Consider the following 26,502-nt stretch of genomic DNA (forward strand, 5'->3'; position numbering starts at 1 on the left):
CTACCCAAACACAGCACGGCAGGGCCATTTGAGCACTAAGAGAGTCATCAAACATCCCTGTTATACTGTTTTAATTATAAGCTGCCCCCTTTTCGGGCTTATTTCAATAGATTATTGCCCTGCTGTGTAATGCTGTGTATAAAGAAACAGCAGTATCTCTTGCTGGTATATTGTAGAAATTAAAATTCTCAATACTACTTCAGTAATTAATTTCCAAAAGAGAAACCAGTTTCGTTTAATAAAGAGATTAATGGAAAGGTAGCAGATTGGTGCGTTCCTCGGGAGCCCCGCTGAATCATTTGCTCAAGTTCGAATAATAGAACCATTTCAAAGGACTTGGTAAATCTGGCCACAATCAATTCTATCTCATTTAGCCTAGAAATGCCTTGGTGGAGAGGGGAGGGGCTCAGAACCCCGAGCAGCCAACCTTTCAGGATGCTGATCTGTGTAGAGCTGAGATCACATCCTTAAGCAGCAAGACTGGGCACGACGGGGCAGGGGAGGTAGGCTGAGGTAGACATGAGGCTATGTATGGAATCCCATCTGTAGGGGTGTGGGTAGAGACAGATGGTGCTCGAGTCTGTACAACCTGACCCACTGATATCAATGTCATCTGCTATGTGCTTGCTGAGTTCTGTCAACCTGACACAACCAAGAATCATCTGAGAAGGGGGTCTCGATGAGAGAATTATCTACATCAGCTTAGCCTGTGAGCATGTCTTACTCGTAAATTGATAGGGGGAAGACCCAGTGCGCTGTGGGCGGTGCCATTTCATGGGCTGGACCCCAAGTGTCTAAGAGTACGGAAAGCTAGTTGAGGGACGATCAAGGAATCGGGCAGTAGATCTAGCTGCATTCACTCCTGTCTGGGTTGGACCGTGGATGTGATGGGACTAGCTGTTCAGCTTCATGCCTGGACCTCCCCTCAGTGATGGACTATAACTTTGAACTGTGCTGAACAAACCCGTTTCTAAGTTGTTGGTCGGGATATTTTATCGCAGCAACCTGAAATGACACTAGAACATAATTATGTTTTCCAGTGTGTTTTACTCGTGTTATTTACTCTTTGTGTCATTCCCTAGGCATCCTCACAGTGTATGGGAGAGCAGTAAGGCCTAGAGAGAGCTCAGAATTGATGAAGAGCTGGGGCTTAGGCTCCAAACTTCTAAAAACACAGCCTGCGTGCTAATCAGACACCCAGGCCTCGTTTACAGGGCCAGTCTTCCCACTACACAGGCAGGTGGGAAGAGTGGGTCTTTTGTTTAATGACAGAGGAGTAGAGAAGGAAGTAAGGGTTACTCAGAAGCTAGGAACCACATCTTCCTTTACCTCTCCTGCTGCACCACAGCCAAGGCGGAGATCAGAGCCCTAAGGTGACAAAGGAACACCAATGTTTGAGCTGTGCGCATGGTGCTGGGCTAACGAGAGCTTCCAAACCTTGCCTGTATTAACTCTGGGTTCATAGAACCTCCATGGCTGACGGAGTCCCTCATTTGACAATCAGCCTCGGGAGACCATAGGCAACAGACGTCCATGAACCAGGTAGCACCGTGAAGCTGGAATCCCCATGGACTCTCCTCCAAATGCACACAAATCTCCACGTACACTTCCTCCACAGCCTTTCTAGGTTAGGGGTCACCCATCATGCATACTGGGCCAGGGACCCATCTTCTCATGGTTTACCCACAATCCTCTGCTCTCTGACACCACCTTTCTTGTCCTAATTATAGTTAGAGTCTCCTTCTCCCAGTTAACCCCATCTCCATCTTCCCAAGTCCACACAAATGGCCTGCCACAGTTCGAGGACTCAATATTTGAGACATGAAAGACACCATATCTACTTATTCAGTAATAAACATATACAAATCCACAATAAATAAAAAAGAAGGGGGTGAAGCTAGATGCAGTGGGAAGAAGCCAACATTACCTGGACTGTAGGAAACAGAAGAACCAGGGAGAATCCACTTAGCAAAAAAAATATCCTTCAAGCTGAGATCCCATAGGAAGGGAATCTAATCACTGAGAAGTGGATTTACTCTGAAGCCTCCTGGGAATGCTCAGGGCCAGGTCACTCTGAAGGCTAGAGCATGAGACAAGGAGGGAGCTGAGGGTCTGTCAGGTAGCTGACAGGACTTACAGGTCTCCTACCCATGTATCAACACGACTGCCCATTCACCAAATCAGACAAGAGGGTTCTTTAAAAAGTAGACCAAAGAGGCCCTGCCATATGTTGAGATCAGGCTAATTTACTCCACATTGCACAAAATGGTGTGTTTCAAAGCTATGCAGTGCCCTGGGAGACTCCATTTTACAAGCATCCTTTCACTCCATTCTTAGGGAGAAAGAAGACTGTAGCCCCCAGGGCAGACCCAGAGACTTCTATGTCTGTCAGGTACCACCATCTAGCACAAATGGATAAACGACTCATCCCAGGAATAGAAAAGGGCTCCCCCTATAAGTTTATTGGGGGGAATTGAAAATGCAGGGGTACCTGGCCATGGAAAAACCTTCATCAGGGAAATCAGTCCCAGGAACTTACCAGACATGGCAGGTCAAGAAAAGGCTGTAGCTCTATCACCTGGACCCCAGAAGGGAAAGGGTATGAACCTATCATCTGATACCTGCTAAGGTGTCAATGATTCTAGGACTCCATGAATCAGATCCAGTCTCCATGTTCATGTTGCCCGCTCATTTACCTGTCTGATCATCTGGATGTGGACCTGACCCACTGTTTACTGCTCCCACTCCATCTTACTATATACCTGACTTGGCCTTTTGACCTTGAATTCTGAAGCTATGCTCACAAACTTGGCACCAGCAGCTTCCTGCAGGCACTGACTCGGTTCATTACCTTATCTCTCTATATAGATTCTTTCTCAGCACTCTTTCAAACTTCTTGAGCTCTGCTGCGGCCTCTTTAACTTGTATTTATTGTATAACACAGACACACCTCACATCTCACATACACACACACACACACACACACACACACACGCACACACACCACACATCTCACATACACATACACAACACATCACACATACACACACCACACACACACACACCCACCACACATCTCACACACACACATACACAACATATCACACACACACACACACCACACACACACACACACCACATCACTCACACACACATCACACATCACACACACACCACACATCACACACACACCACATATCACACACACACACACACCACACAACTCACACACACATACACCACACATCACACATACACACACCACACACACACATACCACATCACTCACACACACCACACATCATACACACACACCACATATCACACACACACACCACATATCACACACACACACCACACATCATACACACCACACATCACACACACCACACACACACCACACATCACACATACTCACATTACACACACACACATCACACACCACACATCACACACACACACAGAGTGAGAGTGAGAGAGACAGAGAGAGAGACAGAGAGAGAGAGACAGAGAGAAGAGAGAGAGAGAGAGAGATTTACTGTGTGCTGTGTGGTATGTGATATGAGAGTTAATATTGGTAATTAAGATTGGAATAATAATAAAAAAAATCCCTGCTTCATCTCAGCCAAGCTACCAAGGTAGGCTGATTTTATGACAAATTGGTGTCATTAAACCTGCTAAGCCTTGTGAATTTACTGTTACTCAATAAATTCTGACATTGTGGAAAGACATAAGCATTTCTATTTTGCAGGAATAGTGTGCTCATGACATACATATACGTATATTCTGAAAGAGGGGCTGGACAGGAGAGTCTATGTACTGATTGGTCAGACACATGCCTTTTGGACGTGATAGGTTTGACTCTTCCAGGCAGGAGTGTCCCGATTTCTTGTCTAGAGAAACTGACTCCTTCAAGAGAAAATGATTACAAGCACTGGCAGTAGCATCAGCTGCACTGAGGCATGTCAGCTGACATGCCGTCCACACCGAGTTCCTAATGAGTCTGTTCATGCTTTAAAGATAACAGGCAGCCGAGAATTACAACATGAGATCAGAGGTTCTCACGCTGCAGAGACAAAAGCAAAGGGAAGGGAGGATTAGAAGCCACAGAGAACAGATGAACGCTCACAACAAAACAAAACAAAAATCCTGTATAAATAAAGACTTTGAAGAGAGAGCGTATTAGAGTGACAAAACAAGAAAGCCTCCTAAAAAGAATACCTGAAAGAGGCAGAGAGATCAAACAGCCATTGAAGCCACAATAGCAAAGAGCAATCAATATTTGAATAGAATAGCCAGAAGGTGAAATCTAATAAGTATAAATTATTTTTAAAAGACAAGAGCTTAAAGAGATGTGAAAGGTAAGAAAACTGGATATGGCCACCCGGAAGCACAATATTGATTTAAAAATGTGTCCAACCTAGAATTCTATACCCAGCTGAACTGGCAAGTCTTATTACCTGCTATGCAAAATATGCAGGCCGTGGGAGAAGAGGAGACTGCATGCTAGAGAAAGGCAAGAATTCCAAGAGTGATGACCAATGAACACAATGTTTGAAAAGATCCCACTTGAGCAGGGCTGTCAAGGACTCCATGAAAAAGTGTTAACAAAGGCAAAGGAAGAAATCTATCTCGTGATGCATTTTAATATCCCAGGAGTACTTTATGGTTAAGATTCAATAACAAGTGTTTGGTTTTCCTCTTCCTATGTATGTGGTGTTCATGTGTTCACGTGTATAAGCATGTGTGTGTGTGTGTGTGTGTGTGTGTGTGTGCCTGTGGAAGCCCGGGGTGCTATCAAGGGTCTTCTTCCTTATTCTTCTGCCTTGTTTGTAAAGTCTGGGTTTCTCACTCAGACCCGAGGCTCACCAGTAAGACTAGTTTCACTGGCCAGCTTGCCCCGTGCTCCTCTGTCTCCATCGGGCGTTAGAAGCAGATCTCCAGGCCTACTCTCTTCTGTGTGGGTTTGGGGGATTCTGAATTCCAGTCTTCTTCTTCATATAGCTAGGGCTTTAACTGTGGAGCCATCTCCCCAGGCCCTTAATAACAAATATTTAGAACAGCAAATAAAAGTGAGGCAATTATGAACTCCGAGAAAATAAAAAAAATGTATATAACACATAAAATTTCATCAGAGCAGCCAAGATAAATGTGATTTAAAGTAGATTCTTATTATTGCCACAGAATATAGCTGGAAGGGAACAATAAACTACATGTGCCATTTAAGAGCTAAATCTTCACTTTCAATATGAAAAAGCAAATGTCTTAATCAAAGTTATAGGATAACGGCCTAATGATAACATATTTATGGGTTAAGAAATACGTAGATAAATAGCAGGAAGATGGATGTGTTAGAAAGGATTTAAGTGCTTTCTTTAGCAAATACAAATTACAGGTGGGCAAAAACACAAATGCTATAATATACATACATACATACACACACACATACACACATATATACACACACATATATACACACAAATATATACACACAGACACAGACACACACACACATATATATATACATACACACACATATAATATATATATTTCTTCAACTAAAACCAAGCATCATTAGCCAGTACAAATTTGAATCCTGTGTCTGGCGCCATCTCCAAGCCTTCCAGTTGCCCTCCATATGGGGTCACTAGTGGAAGGTTGAGAAAACCACATATAATAAAGACTTGAGGTCGGAGCCATGGGAAGGTGGTGAGTCCTACCTTAGGCATTCAAAAGTGCCTAGGTGCTTAGGGTCTTGATAATAGATAATGAAATTCTTGAAGAGGTAAACTGAGCATGCGTATGGAAGACTTTCTGAGGCATTTGGTACTATGTGCTTTGTCCTGTTTTGTTGCTCACTGGTGACTGGGTGGCCACGCCCACTGGTGACTGGGTGGCCACGCCCACTGGTGACTGGGTGGCCACGCCCACTGGCTCCCGCCCACTAGAGTGGCTTTGGATAGAGGAGTGGAGCTGATTCACCCCGTGGCTCTGGATTGGGGACTGTAAGGATGTATCTCTGTCACCCTGCCAACCTATGCTATTAACTATGAGATGGAGACCCCTGGAGGGCAGACTGGAGGGAGCAAAACACAAGTGGCAGGTGGCAGACACACCACATCCCATCGCTGGCCATCCACACCCCAGTGTGCTGGGTTAGGAGGCTCGTTTCCCATATGAACCCACACAGAACTTGGAGGGCACGAAGTAGTCAAGACCCTTCAAATGAAGAATGGCCGAGTGACACGTCCTCAGCTGAGGTCTGCCAAGCCTCTGCATGCCTCCAGAGAAAGCCGCGAGAGGAAATGGCTATTTTCTAAAAGGCAGAGCTGAGTTTAGAACAACACTCCTGGCCTGATTCCCCTGACAGGAAAAGGTCACTGTTCCATATTCATTGACCCTGGAACTGTGGAAAATGTTAAAGGCGAAATTGGACGACCGTCTCCAGCTAGAGAGTGTTCTGCATGAAAATTTGAAATTGTTGCTTTCTGTAATTATTCCCCACCCAGGAGATTACAAAAACACCAGTATCAGAGAGTTCAGAGACTCACACCACCAGTCTCCTTATGAAAGTCCACCCACTCCCTGTTCTCTGGAACAACAATCCCTAGCAACTCTAATTTCCTGTCCTGTCCTGTCCTGTCCATTTCTTACTTCCTATCTGCTTGTTTACCAAGTAGTAAGGAGTACCAGCTCCAGTGCCAAATCCTAGGAATACTACATTGCAAAGGGTATAATTCTATCTCGTTTGTGTCCTGTAGTATGCAGCCCCTTCTGAAGATGGACGACGCCCTATCAATTTCGGTGGCTGCTTTGAAACGCAGTCATATTAAAACCTGACGAATTTAGATTAATGATCATTTCCCAAACTTGGTGACCCATACAGACACTGTAAAATGATGGAGAGCGCTCTTAAAATCACGGAAACCACTCCCAAATATTCTAGAAACATCCACAAAGCAGTGGGTGTTTGTGTTGCATTACTCCAGTGAGCTTAGGTAATGCCCAACTCATGAATTTATGAAGAAAGCCTTTCACTTTGAAAGTTATATATAAAAATGTATCTTCCCTATTTCTTTCTGCTTTTCCTAGCTCAGACTTCTGTGTTTACTTCAGAAAGGGGTTCCCCAGGTGAGGCTGGGGGACACCTGTGAGAGCCCTACCCTGGGTTGGCAAGAAGATCTGGGCCTTTTCAAATGCAAAGTGGATTCCTTCTTCCTGGTGGCTCAAGGTCTAATTAGGAAAACCCCAGGCTCTTTACCGGCACTGCAGGATATTTGAAAGGGTGTGCAGGTTCCTCTCCTCACAAAATGCCTCCCCAGTCTGACTTTATTGACAAGTATTTCAGGAGAAATAGCAAAGGAATTGTTTTCCACGTGGCTCAGAGCCCTCCCGCACACTCGATTATAGCACAGGGACAACACACACACACACACACACACACAGGTCTTCACATATTCTTCCCCAGGGGGCTCACGGGGATGGAAGCCACCACCCACCACAATGTCTGGAGAGTGAGATACAGAGCGGTGACATGAAGATAAGCCCCATGCCTGTGCCTCCAAGGGTGCCTGCTGTGACCTCTTACATTCGATATATATGACTGTAGTCTCAGGGAATGAGCCAGCTGTGTGCCTTCCACTTGGATATTTCTAGAAACTCCTGGGACACATATCATTTGATAATGCCTTGCTGTGCCTGTTTCACGCACCATGTCACTATTCCAGGAAGGCCTGTGTGGTTAAGGGGTTCCCAATACGCAACAGAGCAAACCTGACAAGCGAATGAGATACAGGTTTGTTACAGCTTTGAAGATTCCTGAGGGAGTATGTGGCCCCTTGTCCTTGGAAAGCACACAAATGCATCCAGACACCGCCTGTTGCGCTCTGGAGACAAAGATGGGTCCCAGGGAGAAGCCTCTAGCTTGCAGAGGAGAGGTTAAGTTAAAGACCTGGACCGTGGTTGTCACAGTCAACCATTCTAGGGACACGCAGTTAAGGACATTCTTGTTTTCTCACAGCCTCTGAGGATCTTATGTCTGCTCCTGTGAGAAACTATCCCAGAAAGAGGAGACTTCAGAAAGAAAGAGTTAGGTGACTTGTGATTCCAGGTTACCATCCATGTTGATAAAGTCAAAAGAGGAACTTATAAGTATCACATTCACAGTAAGGGCCAGGGAGAGGGAATAAAAGCCTTTATCCCAGATCGCTTGCCCTCAGGGAGCTTTCTTCAAGTTTATACAGGGCAGAGCCCAGTCCAGGAACTGGTGCTGCCAGCGTTTGGGGTAGCTCTTTCCAACTCAATGAGCCTTTAAGGTAATTAGCCTCCACAGGCAAGCCAGCAGGCCCCACCTGTTCTAGAGAATTCCCCATTGAGACTTCCCAGATGAACCCTGGTTGTGTCCAGTTAGATGTGTGTGTCCAGCACAGAAGGGTGTGTGTGTGTGTGTGTGTGTGTGTGTGTGTGTGTCCATGCCTAGCATGCATGACCTGCATGGGACTGGATCTTGGTGGGTCTGCCAATCAAGGTGACTTGTCCTTGCCCGGCTGTGGAGAAGACTGGCCATCCCAGAGGAAACCTGAACGCCTCTCCTGAAATCTGAGTGCTCACAGAAGTGGCCACAGGATCTGTCAGGCCAGTTCATTCCGGTGGCCACACCTGAAGAGACCTTCACTTGTTCTTGCTACCAGTGTCCAGAGTTCTCCCAGTCCATAGCCCCTCAGAGGCCCAGCTTCCATCTGCTTTAGGAGTTTCTTGACCAACATTTCACTCCATCTAAGTAGGGTTTTTTTAAAGTGTCAATATGGGCATATTATATGAAGTAATGGAAAAAAATGTGACAAGATAAGAGGCCCTTGATAGTGACAGGGTCTGGTTAGGAGGGGCTGTGGGCAGGCTTCCTGTATGTGATTTCTCCTTTCTCCATGCTCAGAGCACGGTCTGTCAGTCCAGTGTCATGGGGTATCACCTGGGAGCTACTTAGAGACCTGGAGTCTTAGCACCCAGCCAGCGGGTGCTGTAAGGCACAGAGCTATCAAAGCATGTCCTGGAAAAGGTTAGCCTAAAAGTAACCAAGCAGCCTGCCTCGCAGATTCCCTCAGGGGAAGTTGGTCCACACAGAATCCATGGTGCCAGAGAGGAGACCGAGAAGGATTCTAGGATTCTCAGGACTAGATGCTCACAAGCGTTTCATTCTTTGGAGGATGCCGGGCTCCTAGCCCCACACATCCCTGCCCCACCCCTTGAGGACTTTTATCAAAATATCATTTTGCACAGCATCTCAGATCAGTGTTGTTAAATGGGTGTTCTAATTCCCTTTCAGATCACAGTACCATTTCCAGGTAATGGCCAACATCTTCTTTTTCTCCATTAATTCATTTACTTATTCACTTTACATCCTAATATCAGCTCCCTCTCCTCCAGTCCCCCTCACACAGTTTCCCCCCCCCCCCCCATGCTCCCATCCCTTCTCCTCTGAGAAGGGGACCGCCTCCTTCCCAGTTACCAACCCACCCCAGCACATTGTCACTGCAGGACTAGGCACATCCTCTCCCACTGAGGCAAACCAATGCAGCTCAGACAGAGTAACGGGATCTACAGGCAGGCAACAGAGTCAGGGACAGCCCCTGCTCCTGCCATTGGGCGTCCTGCATGAAGACCAAACTGTATGTCTGCTACATGTGTGTGTTTGTGTGGGGGACCTAGGTTCAGCCTATGCTTACTCTTTGGTTATTGGTTCAGTCTCTGGGGAGCCCCCAAGAATGACCAACATCTTAATAGAAGAACCAGGAAGCAGTGTGAAGTGGGGGTGGTGAGTACAGGCCCTGCAGCTTTGAGCTGAGTGTGCGCATGCCCAGAACGCAGGCTGGGAAGCCAGGGCTGTCTTTGGAAGAATTGCAGAATGCATTATCAACCATCTAAAAGTCATCGTTGACCTTTGGTAAGAGTTATCCCGAGACAGAGCCACGTGAAATTGTCTTCTGCGTAACTTTTAATTGTTAAAACCATTCAAAAGTCAGGCCCAGAGGGATGATTCAATGGGTGGGGCCCTTGCTGCCCAGCCCAGCGAGACAACCAGACTTTGGTCTCTAGGACCCAGCTGGTAAGAGAACAGTACAGCCTCCCACATGTCGTCTTCTGACGCCCACACACGCATGATGGCACATGAGCACATGTGTACTTAAGTGTAATTTAAAAATAAATGAAGTTACTTATGAATAACATTCTTTAGGTTTCATGAAGACCCATCACAAACTGTCCTTAGAATTTCAGCCCTAAAGGAAGCTTGGCTCCCAGGTTTTAAGAGCGGCTATGATTCATTCTATTAGAGACACGAGAAGTCTTTGTTTGGCTGTTTGCTCTGCTCTGAGTTGGAAAGTTTGCTGGCATTAAGGTTTAAGCTGGACCACAGTGATGTTGCCCGGGCAGGGTTTTGCCTCCTGATACTCTTGCAGTATGTGAACCATTTCCAGCTGCTCCCGGGCTCAGGATGCATTTGACACTCCTTTGGGAGCAGTATCTATGAGGTAAACTTATCGAGCAAGGCAACGCATAAGAAAAGCATATCCACCGGCCATCTGATGGAAGATGCTGGGAAAAGGGAGTGGGTGGAGTCACGCCCAGGGACTTGTCCATCCACGCTGAAGGGGCACCATACAGCCTGCGTCTGGGTTCAGTGTACAGCTACCTTTATCGAGTGCCGGACAGAAGCTTGCCTGATGACAGAAGCTTGCCTGATGGCAGAAGCTTGCCTGATGACAGAAGCTTGCCTGATGGCAGAAGCTTGCCTGATGACAGAAGCTTGCCTGATGACAGAAGCTTGCCTGATGGTGCTGAGAATGCTGGGAATTTTTATAAGCTCCCTTCCACAGTAGAGAAGCCAGGCCTGGTGATGGTCACAGCTTTAAGACTCCTGCCAATCTAACTCAGAACTTGCTCTTAACCACCATCTCCCCCTCCTCTATCTTATTCAAATCACCTCAGCAGCAGCAGCAGCACCCACTGTCCATCTGTCCACAGCTATAACTGTCGGGGCTCATGTCCCTCTGCCACTGAGATACTTAAGGAGAAGGCTAGAAGCGACAGGTAGTATTTATGACCCAGAGCTGAAGCTTCTGCTCTCTTCCCAGCTCCCTTTGTTTCTATATCGGAGGGGACAGTGAACTTGCCCTCCTCAAAGGGAGGAGAGGCACTGGTGTGGAATGCATCTTTCAGAGGCTGCATCTGACTGTGAGTGAAAGATGTATGCAAATGATAAAGTATGAGCACAGGTCACGTGCCTGTCGTTTATAGCTTCAGGATGTGCTCTTATGCCATTAACTTTTAATTAACTCAATTAGGGCAGAATGTCTGAAACCACGATGAGCGCATACAAACACTCCTGTTGGTGTCGTGCTAAATTAACGTCTCCAAACGGCAAGATCTCTTTTGGCGTTAATGGCTTCTCCGCCACAGAGCTGTTAATTGTCCTTGGCACCTACGTGTTGGTCACATCAGAGATATGCCACTCGTCCCCAGAGCACACGCTTTGGAAATTCACACTTCAGACAAGAAAGATGAGCAAGGTGCGTTCATCTTCAGAGCCTGCTCTCTGTTTTCAGCATCGATGGCTCCACTGGGGTGTTTCTCTCGCTTCATCCTTACCTTGCTGCATGTATTGCGTGTGTGTGTGTGTGTGTGTGTGTGTATGTGTGTATGCATGTATGTGTATGTAGGGGTGTGTATGTATGCGTGTATATATGTGTATGTGTGTATGTATGTATGTGTATATGTGTATGTGTATACATGTATGTATGGGTGTATGTATGTGTATGCATGTATGTATGTATGTGCACATATGTATGTATATATGTATATGTGTGTATATATGTGTCTGTATGTGTGTATATGTGTGTATATATGTGTGTATGTACATGTGTTTATATTCATGTGTGTATATGTGTATATATGTATGTATGTGTGTGTATGTGTATGTATGGGTGTGTACATATGTGTGTATATAGGTGTGTATATATGTGTTTGTATGCATGTGTATGTATGGGTATGTATATGTATGCATGTATATGTATATGTATGTGTATGTGTGTATGTGTGTATATATGTGTCTGTATGTGTCTATATGTATTTATGTATATGTGTGTATGTATGTATATGTATGTGTGTATGCATGTATGCATGTGTTCATTTGTATGTATATGAATGCATGTATGTTTGTATGTATGTACAGCCTGGAGTCTAATATTTATTGTCTGTCTACATTAAAAAGATTCATCTGTATGCATCACTGCCTCTCAAACCAGTGTTTTCTCGATATGGCAGGACATGTAACCTCACAGCATCTGTGACAATGTTCATAACACCTGAATAAGCACCTAGACATCATCCCAGCATGGAGGGAAGATAGGCTCAAATCCCACCCCTAGCAGAGGAACTACTGGCAATAACTAGCTGCCCAGAGAGGGAGAGTCGGTTTTCTTTAAAGGTGGAGTATGCTTCAGTGGATGGCCCCACACCCTAGAGGGTGTGGATGGTTCCAATTGAACTTATGGGTTAAAAGAAGAATGCAGGCACTAAGATGGGTAGGTATGGAATGGGAGCAAGCTCTGGGAGGATTTGCAGAGCTGCATAAATATGGTCAAGATACGAACCATAGAATTCTCCGAGAAAGAGTAGTTAATATATAAAGAAGGCTCTCAGAGATCAGAAACCACAGCTGTTGTTGGGAGGCCATTTTCAATACAATGTTGCAATTTCAACTAAGAACCGTTTGGGCTCCTTCTGAGGACATTCGCAGTAGAAATGTATTTTCATACTCAGGCATGGGCTGTGCCGCTGGAGAGCTGGGCTTTCCAGCTAAATCAATGTCCTCACTCATCTTAATTAACACTATTTGTATTAGTCATTGTCTTTAAAAAAAGCACCAAACAACCACCAATTTGTGTTCGGTTATAAAGGCCCCGTTTAATTTATCACAACACACATTTAATCAAGAGTATTTGAGAATAAATCTTTAAAATGATCAGACTGGCTGGTGTGTAGCCCGTGGAGCTGCTGCTCCATGGACTGTTTTCTTTGGCAATCTTTACATTTTTACACCACGGTTCTGATGTCAGAGTACTGGGACCCTTGGTGAACAAGAGCCTCGCCTTAGGGTGAGGATGGGGGTGGGCAATTTCTTTGAAACTTGTAATTTAGGACCTCCCCGGATGCTCCTCAAAGGAAAGGCTGATCCTCTAAACAAATCAGTAACCAAGACAACTGAGTCCCACTGGGCCCTGACCACACTAGGCTCTTCAGAATTTGCCAGGCTCAACATGGCTCCCCTTCCTGTTAGCCTTTGCCCCTGTGTCTCTTTGTCTATGAAGGCTCAACTTTCTCCTGTTTATCTTGAGTAGCAAGGACCAACCACTCTCCCTCCAGATGTCTTCCCCTGGGTTGGGGGAAATGGTACAGTTGGTAAAGTACCTGCCTTGAAACTGAGGACCTGAGTCCTGGTCCTCAGGATCTACCTGGAAAGACAGATAGAGCAGCAGACATTTGTAATGCTGGGAGGATGTTGATCTGGGAGGACGGTGATCTGGGAGGATGGTGATCAGGGAGGATGGTGAGCTGGGAAGATGATGAGCTGGGAGGAGGGTGAGCTGGGAGGATGGTGATCTGGGAGGATGGTGTGCTGGGATGATCGTGAGCTGGAAGGATGGTGAGCTGGAAGGATGATGAGCTGGGAGGAGGGTGAGCTGGGAAGAAGGTGAGCTGGGAGGAGGGTGAGCTGGGAGGATGGTGTGCTGGGAGGATGGTGTGCTGGGAGGATGGTGTGCTGGGAGGATGGTGAGCTGGAAGGATGGTGAGCTGGAAGGGTGGTGAGCTGGAAGGGTGGTGAGCTGGAAGGATGATGAGCTGGGAGGAGGGTGAGCTGGGAAGAAGGTGAGCTGGGAGGAGGGTGAGCTGGGAGGATGGTGTGCTAGGAGGATGGTGTGCTGGGAGGATGGTGTGCTGGGAGGATGGTGAGCTGGAAGGATGATGAGCTGGGAGGAGGGTGTGCTGGAAGGATGATGAGCTGGGAGGAGGGTGAGCTGGGAGGATGGTGTGCTGGGAGGATGGTGTGCTGGGAGGATGGTGAGCTGGGAGGATGGTGTGCTGGGAGGATGGTGAGCTGGAAGGGTGGTGAGCTGGAAGGATGATGAGCTGGGAGGATGGTGTGCTGGGAGGATGGTGTGCTGGGAGGATGGTGAGCTGGAAGGATGGTGAGCTGGAAGGATGGTGAGCTGGAAGGATGGTGAGCTGGAAGGATGGTGAGCTGGAAGGATGGTGAGCTGGAAGGGTGGTGAGCTGGAAGGATGATGAGCTGGGAGGAGGGTGTGCTGGGAGGATGGTGTGCTGGGAGGATGGTGAGCTGGAAGGATGGTGAGCTGGAAGGATGGTGAGCTGGAAGGATGGTGAGCTGGCAGGATGGTGAGCTGGGAGGAGGGTGAGCTGAGAGGAAGGTGAGCTGGGAGGAGGGTGAGCTGGGAGGAGGCTGAGCTGGGAGGAGGGTGAGCTGGGAGGATGGTGTGCTGGGAGGATGGTGTGCTGGGAGGATGGTGAGCTGGCAGGATGGTGAGCTGGGAGGAGGGTGAGCTGAGAGGAAGGTGAGCTGGGAGGAGGGTGAGCTGGGAGGATGGTGTGCTGGGAGGATGGTGTGCTGGGAGGATGGTGTGCTGGGAGGAGGGTGAGCTAGGAGGATGGTGAGCTGGCAGGATGGTGAGCTGGGAGGAGGGTGAACTGGGAGGATGGTGTGCTGGGAGGATGGTGAGCTGGGAGGATGGTGAGCTAGGAGGATGGTAGTCTGGGAAGATGGTGAGCTGGGAGGATGGTGAGCTGGGAGGAGGGTGAGCTAGGAGGATGGTAGTCTGGGAGGATGGTGAGCTAGCAGGATGGTGAGCTGGGAGGTGGGAACAAGAGAATCCTTGGACTCCACTGGTCAGCCCTCAGCCTACTTAGCAATGTGACAAGGCCAAAGAAGACAAAAGAAATGAGGACCAACATTTAAGGTTGCTCTCTGGCATGCATACTTAAACACACATGTGTACACACATGCGTACACACATGCACACACATATATAGCATATACACACAGACTCATGAATGCCTACAGAGCCTTCTCACCACTCCCCAACACCATGATATCACATCCTGCATTCCTGCAGCTCTTGAACTTTTCCTTCAGTGATTTTATTTCTTCACTGTTGGGTTCCTGACCAGGTAGAGAGGCTCCAGGCTCAGAGCCCAGGCTGCAGAGCCCAGGGTTCAGGAAGGCCTGGGAGCTTCCAGAGATCAGGAGCCAACTTCCCTTCACAGCAGAAGCCTTGCCACCTCCCCCACCCCTTATTATTTTTAAATACTCCTTCTTAGTGCCCTTGGCCCTGCAAGAACTCTGGGCTGGCAATGCAATCCTTACCATGAAAGCACAGATAGGCGCCGGTGATCTCTGAGAATCGATTCCTCATAAATACTTAACAGCTTTATTTTAAAACCACTCTTGTGGAGTTCACGTACACATCTACTTTAACCCACGGCTTCTCTGAGAAGTCAGGTCGAATCAACTCCTTCTGGGCGTGGCCTAATCAAGTTGCCAGCTTCACCTGGCATAATATGGGAGGTGTGTCCCTGAGATTATGTGACAGGATCTTCAGAGGAGTCTCAGGAAGGTTCACTCTCTGGGTGAGGGGAAGGGAAAGTAACATGGCTTGTTCAGTCAGAGAAAGGCAGAGCTGGGGCTAGAGCTTGGTCCAGCCCTGTCACTGTGCCACTGCATTATAAATATTATAAAATACCATATAGAAGGATGCAGTGAGCATCCATTCTGCTACTGGACCAGCAAAGCATTGGCTCTAAAAGCCAAGCAGTGACAGCGAGGTGTCAGCAGAGGACTTGACTTCCCAGCCAACACTGGGGTGGAGTAGGAGGGATTCAGTTGGTGGGTTGCATGAGCCATTCTTTTTGGGCATTATGACAGGACCTTTCTCGTGTGGGGAGAAAGAGCCAAATCATAGAATACGTAATCAATGACATATCTCCAGCATGTAAGAAGCTTACCAGCTCTTCATCTCTAGGAAAGCTATTCTTTACCTGGGCCCTGAAATTCACAGTACAGGTACACGCAAATACCCCCACAAGTGGTCCTGCTTCAAAGCCAGGAAAGGGTCAGGAAGCCTGGCAGCAGAGGGTCATCTTTCCATTTCTTTTAATTGTAAAACCCATCCTGATGGCCATCTAGTTTTGCTGAGAAGGCTGTGACATGCCCAGACTTGGTAAAATTAACGTGGAGGGATGAATCCACCATCTTTCTGGTTGGTAATTTCCTTTATAGGTAGGTTTGGGGTTTTTTGTTTTTGTTGTTTTTGTTTCTTATTGAAATGAAAGGAGAGGCTCTGTGCATCCTGCTGCCTGCATGAGCCATCTGTCACCGACACCTTGGGCAGTGCAGCCGCAAAGAGCATGGGGAATGCTTTGATCAACTGCAGTCAACAGGAGAGAGCTTGCTTGCCTCTTGTTTTCCCTCAGCCGAAGATGAGCTTCCCCTACGAGGGACGTTTTTACCAGGGATTTAATTGAGCCTCTCAGACTTGGTAGGGGAATCAGTTATCTGTGTTGTTACCCATCAGCCAAAAGGAGTTTGGATGAGGCTCAATTTGAAGAAAAACGATATAAGCAAGGGTCTGGGAGAATTGTTGAGCGGATTCAAGGTTTGGGTTTTTTAAAGGTTTATTTATACCTACGTCAGCCCATGCTGGATCCAAGGTGGCTTGCACAACTAGGCACGGTGATGTGTAATGATAGACAGATGAAAAGAAGGATCAAAGGGAGGGAAAAGCAGGAGAAGATGAGAGAGCTAGCCAGCCTGAAAGATCTGGAGGACCGCGGAGGATTTGACCTTGTATGCCTTGTTAGTCACAGCGAAGAGAACACGGCCAGGAATTCAGACTGCTCCTGGTGGCTGTAATGACAGAGAATCTCTGTGACCTCAAAGGGTTCCCTGTTCTTGGGTCCAAAGACGTGGATGTATTATCTTCCAGGAGATTGGCACTGCACACTGACTAACCCACTGCAAGGAACCACGAATGACTCGATGCTAGGCCGTGAGCTAAGTACATGCTCAGGTATCATATAGTATGGCCACACAGTTCTGGTCTCCATTGGCTAGCCTAGGAGGTTAAGATCTGAAAGAGTGGTGGCATTCATACAGTGTCACATGCCTAACAATCAGCACCAGGCTAAAGGTAAGCACGCAGCCTCGGCCGTGGTCATCCCATTCCCATATGCCTTAGTGCTCCCTCTCCTGCCTCTACTCTGGGTCAAGTGAGCACAGGCCCTCCCTTCTGTCTCTTAGAAACTCTGAGCAGATCCGTGGGGCGTTCATGTGCATGGCCTCATGGGTAGCCTCCTCTCTCCATTCCACATTGGCCCAGGGTACACTGTTGTAAATTATGGCGGTCTGGAAAAGTAAAACCCACTTAATCTGTGTGCATCACGGAAATTAACTGCAACAGCAGCCAGCACACCGCTTCCCATGGACCAGGCTTTGTTCTGAGCATGCCCCATGCAGCAGTCATGTGATCAGAAAGCATATGAAGAAGGCCAGAGCCCATGGTACCTAGAAAGACAGCAAGGCATGGAGAAGAACCCTTTCAAGATTCAGGCAGGTGATGAGGTTTGGTCTGTTGCTAAGTATTATAATGCTAAATTCTCTACCCAAAAGTCTAGGCTGATGATTGGCTTCTCATGTTTAGAAGTTTTTGTTGTGCAAACCTTGCTTCTTGATGTAAAACAATTGGTTAAATAAAATGGGCTACAGCCAGTTACTGGAGGGATTAAAGGTATGCGGGTTAGGAGTTTCCTGGTTGGTTGAGAAGAGACCTGGAAGAAAAAGGAAGAAGGAGAAGGAAGAGGAAGTCACCACAAGAGGAAAAGAACCACGATCATATGGTCAGGAGAAACACCAAGTATCTGGGGTACAACGCTGGGGAGATAGGCAGGGCAGCAGTAAGAAGAGTAGATTAGGGGTGACCCCAAGTATGTGTCAAAGCTAAGTAAAATAACCATAGTTGGATTCTCATTTCTTTGTAAGCTAGCTTGGGATAAGCTTAAATTCTCTGTCTCCCTGGTTGCATGGTCACAGACTTCCTTCCAGCAGAGGGCGCCAGCATTCACAGCATGGCTACTGAGTCTCCCAGTGGAACCACAAATCTTGGTTTGATCAAGATGATTATTGGGAGAGAACGCTGGCAGACAAGGTCACCTTCTAGGTCACACCCAAACATGCCCTGTTCTCTCAGGTGCTACACCCTAGGAAGGCATCACTCACCTGGGGTGGCACCTTACCCTAGAAAGAGCAACGAGCACTCAAGAATTTGCCCCCAAGTAACCCCAAACTTCATAAGACCATGATCTAGAAAACACCTATAACTTGAGAGATTCTGATACCAGAGAATACGACTTTTCAGTTAGAGTGAGCTGGGTTTGAAGGCTTTGCTAGTTATTTTCCTGGAGAACTGGGAGAGAGCCCTAGTACTCAGCCTTTCCACGAGGTGTAGATATGAGGCCCTGAGAATTTTGTATTAGGGGACCCACTTTAGAACACAAACAAGGGAGTTTAGAGAGATGCCATCTACAACATATACACAGAGACAGGGTTTCAAACCAGATGCTTGGGTTTTGGATTCCACAATCTTATGTCCTGACTTCTTACCCTTGGCCATGTTAGCCTCTGGGGTAAGGTGATTCCTTACTGCTGGCATGAAGGGCTCTGATGTCTCTCACTCTCTGAGCAGTCTCTCTGTGTGTCTGGAGTAGCCTTCCCTTCCTAGACACGACAATTTAGATGTCTTCAGATGTTAGATATCTCCTAACGGACCAATCACATCTACCCCATCATTGTCTTCACCCTGTGTCCCCACTGTCCTCAGCACCAGAAAGGATGACAGGATTCACTGTAGGAACAGGTGTATTCCCAGAGTGTTTCTATAAGCATGAGGCTATAAAGGTTTTAAGATGATCGTCCTTGCTTAATAAAATCTTATTTTCCCCATTTGCATTCATTAGGGAGTTACGGCTATGATTATATTAACCATAATATCCTAATAAATTCTTGCCTAAAGATGCACCAAACACATCAGGACAAATTAAAACTTTCTCTTCAGATTTTAAAAATGTCACTCAAACCCTGAGATAAATGTACTGGGGACCGGGAGGCTCCTCCGACTTAAAGATGTCAAAGCTGGGATAATGTTGGAGCTTAAAACTCCAGGGCCTCCCGAGGGATTGGAGGACATTGAATACATTTATAGGGATTAGAAAACTACCCTATACCTACCCTGGGAACTACAAAGTTAAACAATTAAAACTGAGCTCCGAAGAGGAAAGGATGTCTTTTGTCTCTATGCGGACTTGACCTTGTTGTCCTAGCTGGGTCACTTTGGGGGCTGCTTGATTCTGCCAGACTAAAACATGCTTTACAAGGAAGGCAAATGTTTCTGGACAGCTATGCCCGGGCTGTGGTTCTTGAGGGTGGAGGCGGGGGTCTAGCTTTACGGTTTAAGTGTGAAATGTCTCTATAAGGCTCACGTGTGGACACTTGGTTCCCAGCTAGAGGTGCTGTTTGGGGAGGCTGTGTGGAACCTTTAGGAGGTAGGGGTTCTAGCTAGAGGAAGGAAGGCTTTTGAGGGTGGGCATGCCATAGCTTCCCATCCAAGTTTATATTCTCCTTTGCTGACCCAGTCCTATCTCCTCTGACTCGTGGAGATGTGAAAAGTTTTGCCACAAGCTCATGCCACTGGTGATGGAGCTTAGCTGTAGGGTACCATGCCTTCTTGGTCATGATGGACTGCATCCCTTAAAACCGTGAGCCAAAATAAACCCTCCTTCCTTAAGTTTCGGGTGTCTATTTCAGATGTTTTGGCAATAGAAACTAAATCTAAGGTGTCTTACTTTCTCCAACCCAGCCTTGTAGATCCTGGAAGTCTGTCTAGTCTACTGCATCCCATGCTGTCACCACAGATGGCTACCCCAGAAGAGGCCAGTAACTTCTCTCTTTCCAGTTTGTCTGTCATCCTTCCTCTTCTCCACGTTGAGATCAAGATTTAGGTGTCCACTGGCTAGGCCAACCAGAGGAAGGACAGCTGAGACAAAGCCCCACAGGATGTGGTGGAGACCATCAGCTTTGGAGATAGATCTTCTAGAACCAACTCTGGTCCCACCACTTGCCAGCTGGGGGACTGGTCAAACTTCTTGGTCTCTGGAGTCCTCAATTTTATCCTCTGCAAAGTGGGGGCAGTGCTAGACTCCAGAATTCCTTATGTGAATTAAATGAGGTGACTCATAAGGAATACTCGACATGGTGCCTGGTGCTAATAAAACATGCAAATGAATAGCATCATTGTTTTATCATTAAGCTTTCTATTTTGAGATAATTGTAGAGTCATACGCGGTTATAAAAAAAAAAGTCACAGGAAAGATCTTATATACTCTTAATGCAGTCCTCCCTAGTGGCAACATCCTGCCAAACCATGGCACAGTATTACAGCTAGGATCCAATCAAGACTGAGTGGTTCTTGCCGCCCCAGCACCTATAATGCTGAGATATCTTTATCGTTTCTAAGATTTGTAGAGGCTGAATATCTAGAGGGATGGTTGACCCCAGGAGCAAGGGCTATGAGAAGAACACTTACAATATCACACGGAGGAAACTCAACATTTTTGAAGTCTTTCTTTGCATGCTCCAGGGGGATCATGTGTGTTTCCATATGCTCCCATGCACCTGCTGCAGGACTCCCTTTGAAATGCAGATTATTGAGCACTGCCTGACACTGCTGCCAATGGCTCCACAAAGGACTTAAGTCAGGTCCATGTCCCTCGAAGACAGAACACAGCTCAGACTGTTATTCTATAAAGAGATCTGTGAGTGCCAATGGAATCAGAGAACCTTTGTCCTGTGTGGGGTCCTCCAGTGGCTGCTTTGTGCACTTAGAATAAGACCCAATGAGGATCCTGTGACTCACCTCATCAGGGTCTGAACCTCCTACCCTACCAGCATTGTTCTTTTAGTTAATCCCATCTCTGTTGCTGGACAGGCTCCACTGGGACTAGCTTTCTATTTACATTTTTATGTATATAAGTACACTCTGTCTTTAGACATATCAGAGAGGGCATAGGATCCCATTACAAATGGTTGTGAGCCTCCATGTGGCTGCTGGGAATTGAACTCAGGACCTCTGGAAGGGTAGTCAGTGCTCTTAACCACTGAGCCATCTCTCCAGCCCCCTATTTACATTTTAAAACATTGATTTAGTTTTTATTTATGTTTCCATGTGAGTTTATGTGCATGGCATGTGTGCAGGTGCCAGTGAAGGTCAGAAGAGGTCGTTGGGTCAGATTCCCTGATGCTAATTATAGTATGAGCCACCCACTATGGATGCAGAAAGTGATCTTAACTGCTTGACTGCCTCTCTAGTCCCCCGTTTTACAATTTTTGATCATTCTGGGGTTGCTGGGGTCTCCAGATGTCCCTCCATTGTACACAACTCCCCAAGGACCTCAGCACCCCTGGCTACTGATGTATTCTGAGAGTTTTCATGTACCAGCAGTTGAAGTTGAACATCTACCCTCTGGTTTCTCATAGAGTTGCCTTTGGCTTTCTTTCTAGCAACAATCTTCCTACTACACAATTCTGGTTTTATTTAACACTATTTTTTTTTTATCCTGTATCTTCTCAGGGTAAAACACAACCAGGAAAGAAGAGACCTCACCTAGCTCTGTCCCTTCATTCTTCACACTCAGAGAAGCATCTGGCATGCATCAAATGGTGTCTGATGTTGAAAAAAACCAAAAACCAAAAAACTCAATTGGAAGAAAAGTAACAAGAGCAGAAAGTGACCTTTTTTTTTTTTTTTTTAAATTCTTATCAGACCAAACAAAATGTTTAGATGGTGGTGTGGTCCACATTTCTTCATCTTCCTGAGAAATCAACCCTGGATCAAAATAATTTTATCTAAAACATGTACGAATTGACATCTAGGAGTGTGGTCTTGTGACAAAAAGGTTGGTTTTGCATGGACTTTAGCAAGTTAGGCCCACTGTCTCTTACTGCAAAGAGACAGCTAACCAACTAAGGCTGGTGACTGGTAGGGCAGTCTGGGGCAATGGCCAGCCAGTTGTCTATAGAGGGGAGACAGAGCCTGGGCATGCAGTTGGCAGGTGGGGGAAGGTCTCATTCAAACAGGAAAGTGGCCCTGTTTCATGGACTCTCTCTACCTACCCCAAAGATTCCAAGCGTGTGGCATAGAATCTCAGAATCTCTGCTTTGCCTTGGGCTGGTTTGATTGTCTCTTGGGACTTCGCATGCTTAACCAGCCAATCAGATCCAGTGGCAGCACTTCTATCATAAGGATTCCCCCAAGCACCACTGTCTCAAGAAGGAAGCTGGCATAGAGCCAAAACCATCTCCATTTCCTTTAGCATTCTCTTGGGAGAGTCAGGTATCGGTCAGAGATGGAGCGATGCCTACTTGGGAAAGCTATCTCATTACAGATCTAACTTTGATGTGTGGCACAGAATCTCAGCTTTGCCTTGGGCTGGTTTGATTGACCCCTGAGACTCTACATTAACCCGCCAATCAGATACAACGGTGGCACCTCTATCTAAGGATGCCCTCAGGCACAGCGTGGTGTGGTTTGAATGAGAAGTGTCCCCCACAGACTTGTACATTTGAACACTTGGCTCCCAGTTGGCGACACTGTAAGGGAAGTTATAGAACCTTTAGGGGGTGGAGCCTTACTGGAGGAAGCACGGCACTGGGAGTGAGTTTTGAAGGTAAATGGTTTCCTTCCATTTCCTGTCCTGTCTCTCTGCTTTTTTATATGAGAATGATGTCATCAGCCAGCTCTCTGGTCCTGGTGCCATGCTGTCCCCATCATAAAGGGTGTCATTCCCCTAGGGCTGTGAGTCAAAATAAGCCGCTTTCCCGGCTAAGGATCACCTCACAGAGGCAGAAAAGTGAATAATACACAAGGAAGTGAAGTAAGTGCTAACCACCCTGTGTGCAGTGTGTGTGTATGTGTGCGCACGTGTGCGTGTGCGTGTGCGTGTGTGTGTGTGTGTGTGTGTGTGTGTGTGTGTGTGTGATGGGTAGACAATGGCGAACTCTGAAAAGCTTAGCTACTGGCTCTAAAATGGAAAACGGTTTCACTTCAGTGACCCATGGTGTAAGGAATACTGGTGTAGTTACAAACACAGACCTTGAGTGAGAGGAGACTGCAGGATCAGGCAGCAGGAGCTGTCTCTGACACAGCTTTGGGACACATTCTTCTCTTCTAGGTCTGGCCCAGGAACACCAGAAGCAGAATGATGAGCTAGCGGGTGAGGCAGGACCAGGGGAGACATCTATAAGGACTGGGTGCAGAACGGGAAGGGCCGATGGAAAGGGAAGCAGAGAGGCGGTCCCATCAGGACCACACTGAAGTCGATGGGGAGGCGCTGGTGCCAGGATAGATGGACACAGGGACAGAGAGAAGAAGTAGCGCAAAGTGTCATCTGCTCAGGGCAGTCGGAGAAAGAGCATTAAGAAAGTAGTGCTGATGGACACCCAGAGGAATATCTCAGAGCTCAGATGGGCGTGAGCTGGAGAGTGCTTCTGAAAGATAACAGGAGGTGGGGAGGGGGGGGGCTAAGTTGCTACAGCGCTTGCCACATGAGTGCGAGGCCCTGCGTTTGGATCCTCTACCCATGTAAAAACTGATTATAGCTGCATATGTGTATAAAGCCAGCGCTGGGGGAGACGAGGCATCGCTATTCTCAGAACTCACTGTCCAGCTAGCCTCAGCTGACCTGATGAGCTTCAGGGCCAGAGAGAGATTCTGTCTCAAACAATAAGGCAGAGACAGCTTGCAGAGGACACCCAATATAGTCTGTGTTGTCTGTACATATGTGCATATACCCACATGAACATTTACATACATTCACACACACACACATAAACACACACACAGTCAAAACCCCTCACACTCTCCTTCACATACACTCACACACATACATACACCCTCACACACACTCATAATACACATACACTCACATAAACATTCACACACACATGCACTCACAACACACACTCACACATACACACCCACATCCATACTCTCACACATTCTCACACACTCACATACATACACACATACTCATACATACACACACTCACACTCATACACATACAGACACACTCACATTCACACATACATACACTCATACACACATACTACTCACACACTCTTACACACTCACACTCTCACACACTCACATACAACACTCTTACACATTCACATACATACTCATACACACACACTCACTCAATCACACACTCACACACACACTTTCACACATACACACCCACATACATACTGTCACACACTCTCACAACATACATACACACATACATACACACACTCACACTCATACACATACAGACACACTCACATTCACATTCACACACACATACACTCACATACTCTTACACACTCACATACAACACTCTCACATACATACATACTCATATACATACACTTACACTCAATCACACTCTCACACACATACATATACTCACACATGCTCACATACCCACACATGCTCATATACACACTCACTCACACACTTACATACACTCACATATACAGGAAGAAAATCCTGGAGCTTCAGGCACCTTGGAGAAGTGCTGAGGTTAGGATGCGCCACGCCAAGGCAGGATTAAGGGGCTGATGTCCCAGGCAGTACAGAAATCAGCAAGGCAGAACATCGGAAGAAGGCTGCTGGTGAGGATAAGACTCAGAACCCGAGTTTTGCAAATTCAGATGGAGGAACAGCCAAGGAGTACAACCCAAAATACTTCCCTCGCTCCCTGGTCGGGGCAGATAATGACCCAGGACCAAGAATGATCACAAGTCTAATGCTTTCACTTAAGAGTTTGCCATAGGTGAACTGTTAAGCCCCATTGCTGGGACTGTGCAAACTGGCTTCCAGTTTGATGACTCATTCCAAAACTGGTGTGGCTGGGAAAAGAAGAATTGTTAGTCCACCAACCACATCATTAAGAGACAGCCTACTGCAGTAAAATCTTGACTGTACTGATAAGTGACTATTAATTGCAGTTGGAACAAAGAACTTCCTGGTGCTACGAGAAATGAGAATCAGATTAGGTTATCAGTATGCCGAATACATATTACTCACACGCCTAGACTTCATTTCAGGGCTTGGGATCTAGGCCTCGTTAGTGCCCCAGCGTGGGGAAACAATTCAAATTTACATTTCAAATGAAAAATCTAATTATTTAGCTAGCAGATGACCTCACGATTACAGATCTGCAAAGCCCACATCTAATGACTATAAGACTGAATGGATTCTGTGGGTTTTCTATTACAGAGGAGCCAGGCTTAGTCTCAGTTCAGATTTCTCAGTGCTTCTTGGTAAAGTCTGGGGTAGTGTTTCAAAATTGTGATTTTGGTAGTGCTGAAGTAGGAAAGAAGAAAAAAAGATAACGCCAGAGGCTGGGGAGACAGCCTAGTAGAGGGATTCTCAACCTGTGGGCCATGACCCCTTTGGGGCTCACATATCAGATACCCTGCATATCAAATATTTATATTATAATTCATAACCCTAGCAAAATTATAGTTATGAAGTAGCAATGAAATAATTTTATGGTTGGGGTCTCCACAACGCGAGGGACTGAGGCAAAGGGCTGCAGTGTTAGGAAGGCTGAGAACCACTGGTTTAGTGGATAAGAACGCTTACTACACATGAGGAGCTGAGTTTAAACACCCAACTACCACAAAAAAACTCGGCAAGGCTACGCGTGGCTACAACCTGAGCGCTGGCAGGCAAAGACAGACAGATCACTAGAACTCCCTGGCCAGCCAGTCCAGCTCAAACAAAAAACTTCAGGTTCAGCAAGAGACCCTGCCTCTCTTGCTGAAGATACTGGGCACCTTCCTCTATTGTTCCTTACCTTAGCACTCTAAAGGGGCCCAGCATCTCCCTCAGGGCTTTGTGTGCACACACACAGGTGTGTACAACTGTGTACACACTCACCACATGCCACATGCCAACAATACACCACATGTCATGTACTAACACACACACACGCCATAACCCAATATACACCCACCACATGCCACACACCAACACACATATACACCACATGCCATACTCCAATACACACCCATCACTTGCCACACACCAACACACATACATACCACATGCCATACCCCAATATACACCCACTACATGCTACACACCAAACACACACACACCACATGCCATACCCCAATACACACCCATCACTTGCCACACATCAACACACACACTCACCACTTGCCACACACCAACAATACACACCCACCACATGCCAATACACACACCCACCACATGCCACACCACAATACACATCTACCACTTGCCACACACCAACAATACACACCCACCACA

General features: G+C 46.7%; 1 protein-coding gene across 1 annotated transcript in view; it reads right to left on the minus strand.

Moving 5' to 3' along the window:
* Cdh13 (cadherin 13) overlaps positions 1-26,502 on the minus strand; it is a 1,029,145-nt gene that overhangs the window by 428,210 nt on the left and 574,433 nt on the right. The gene's annotated exons all lie outside the window — the stretch shown is intronic.

The sequence above is a fragment of the Apodemus sylvaticus genome, chromosome 21, assembly GCF_947179515.1.
Source record: "Apodemus sylvaticus chromosome 21, mApoSyl1.1, whole genome shotgun sequence".
NCBI classification, from domain to species: Eukaryota; Metazoa; Chordata; class Mammalia; order Rodentia; family Muridae; genus Apodemus; species Apodemus sylvaticus.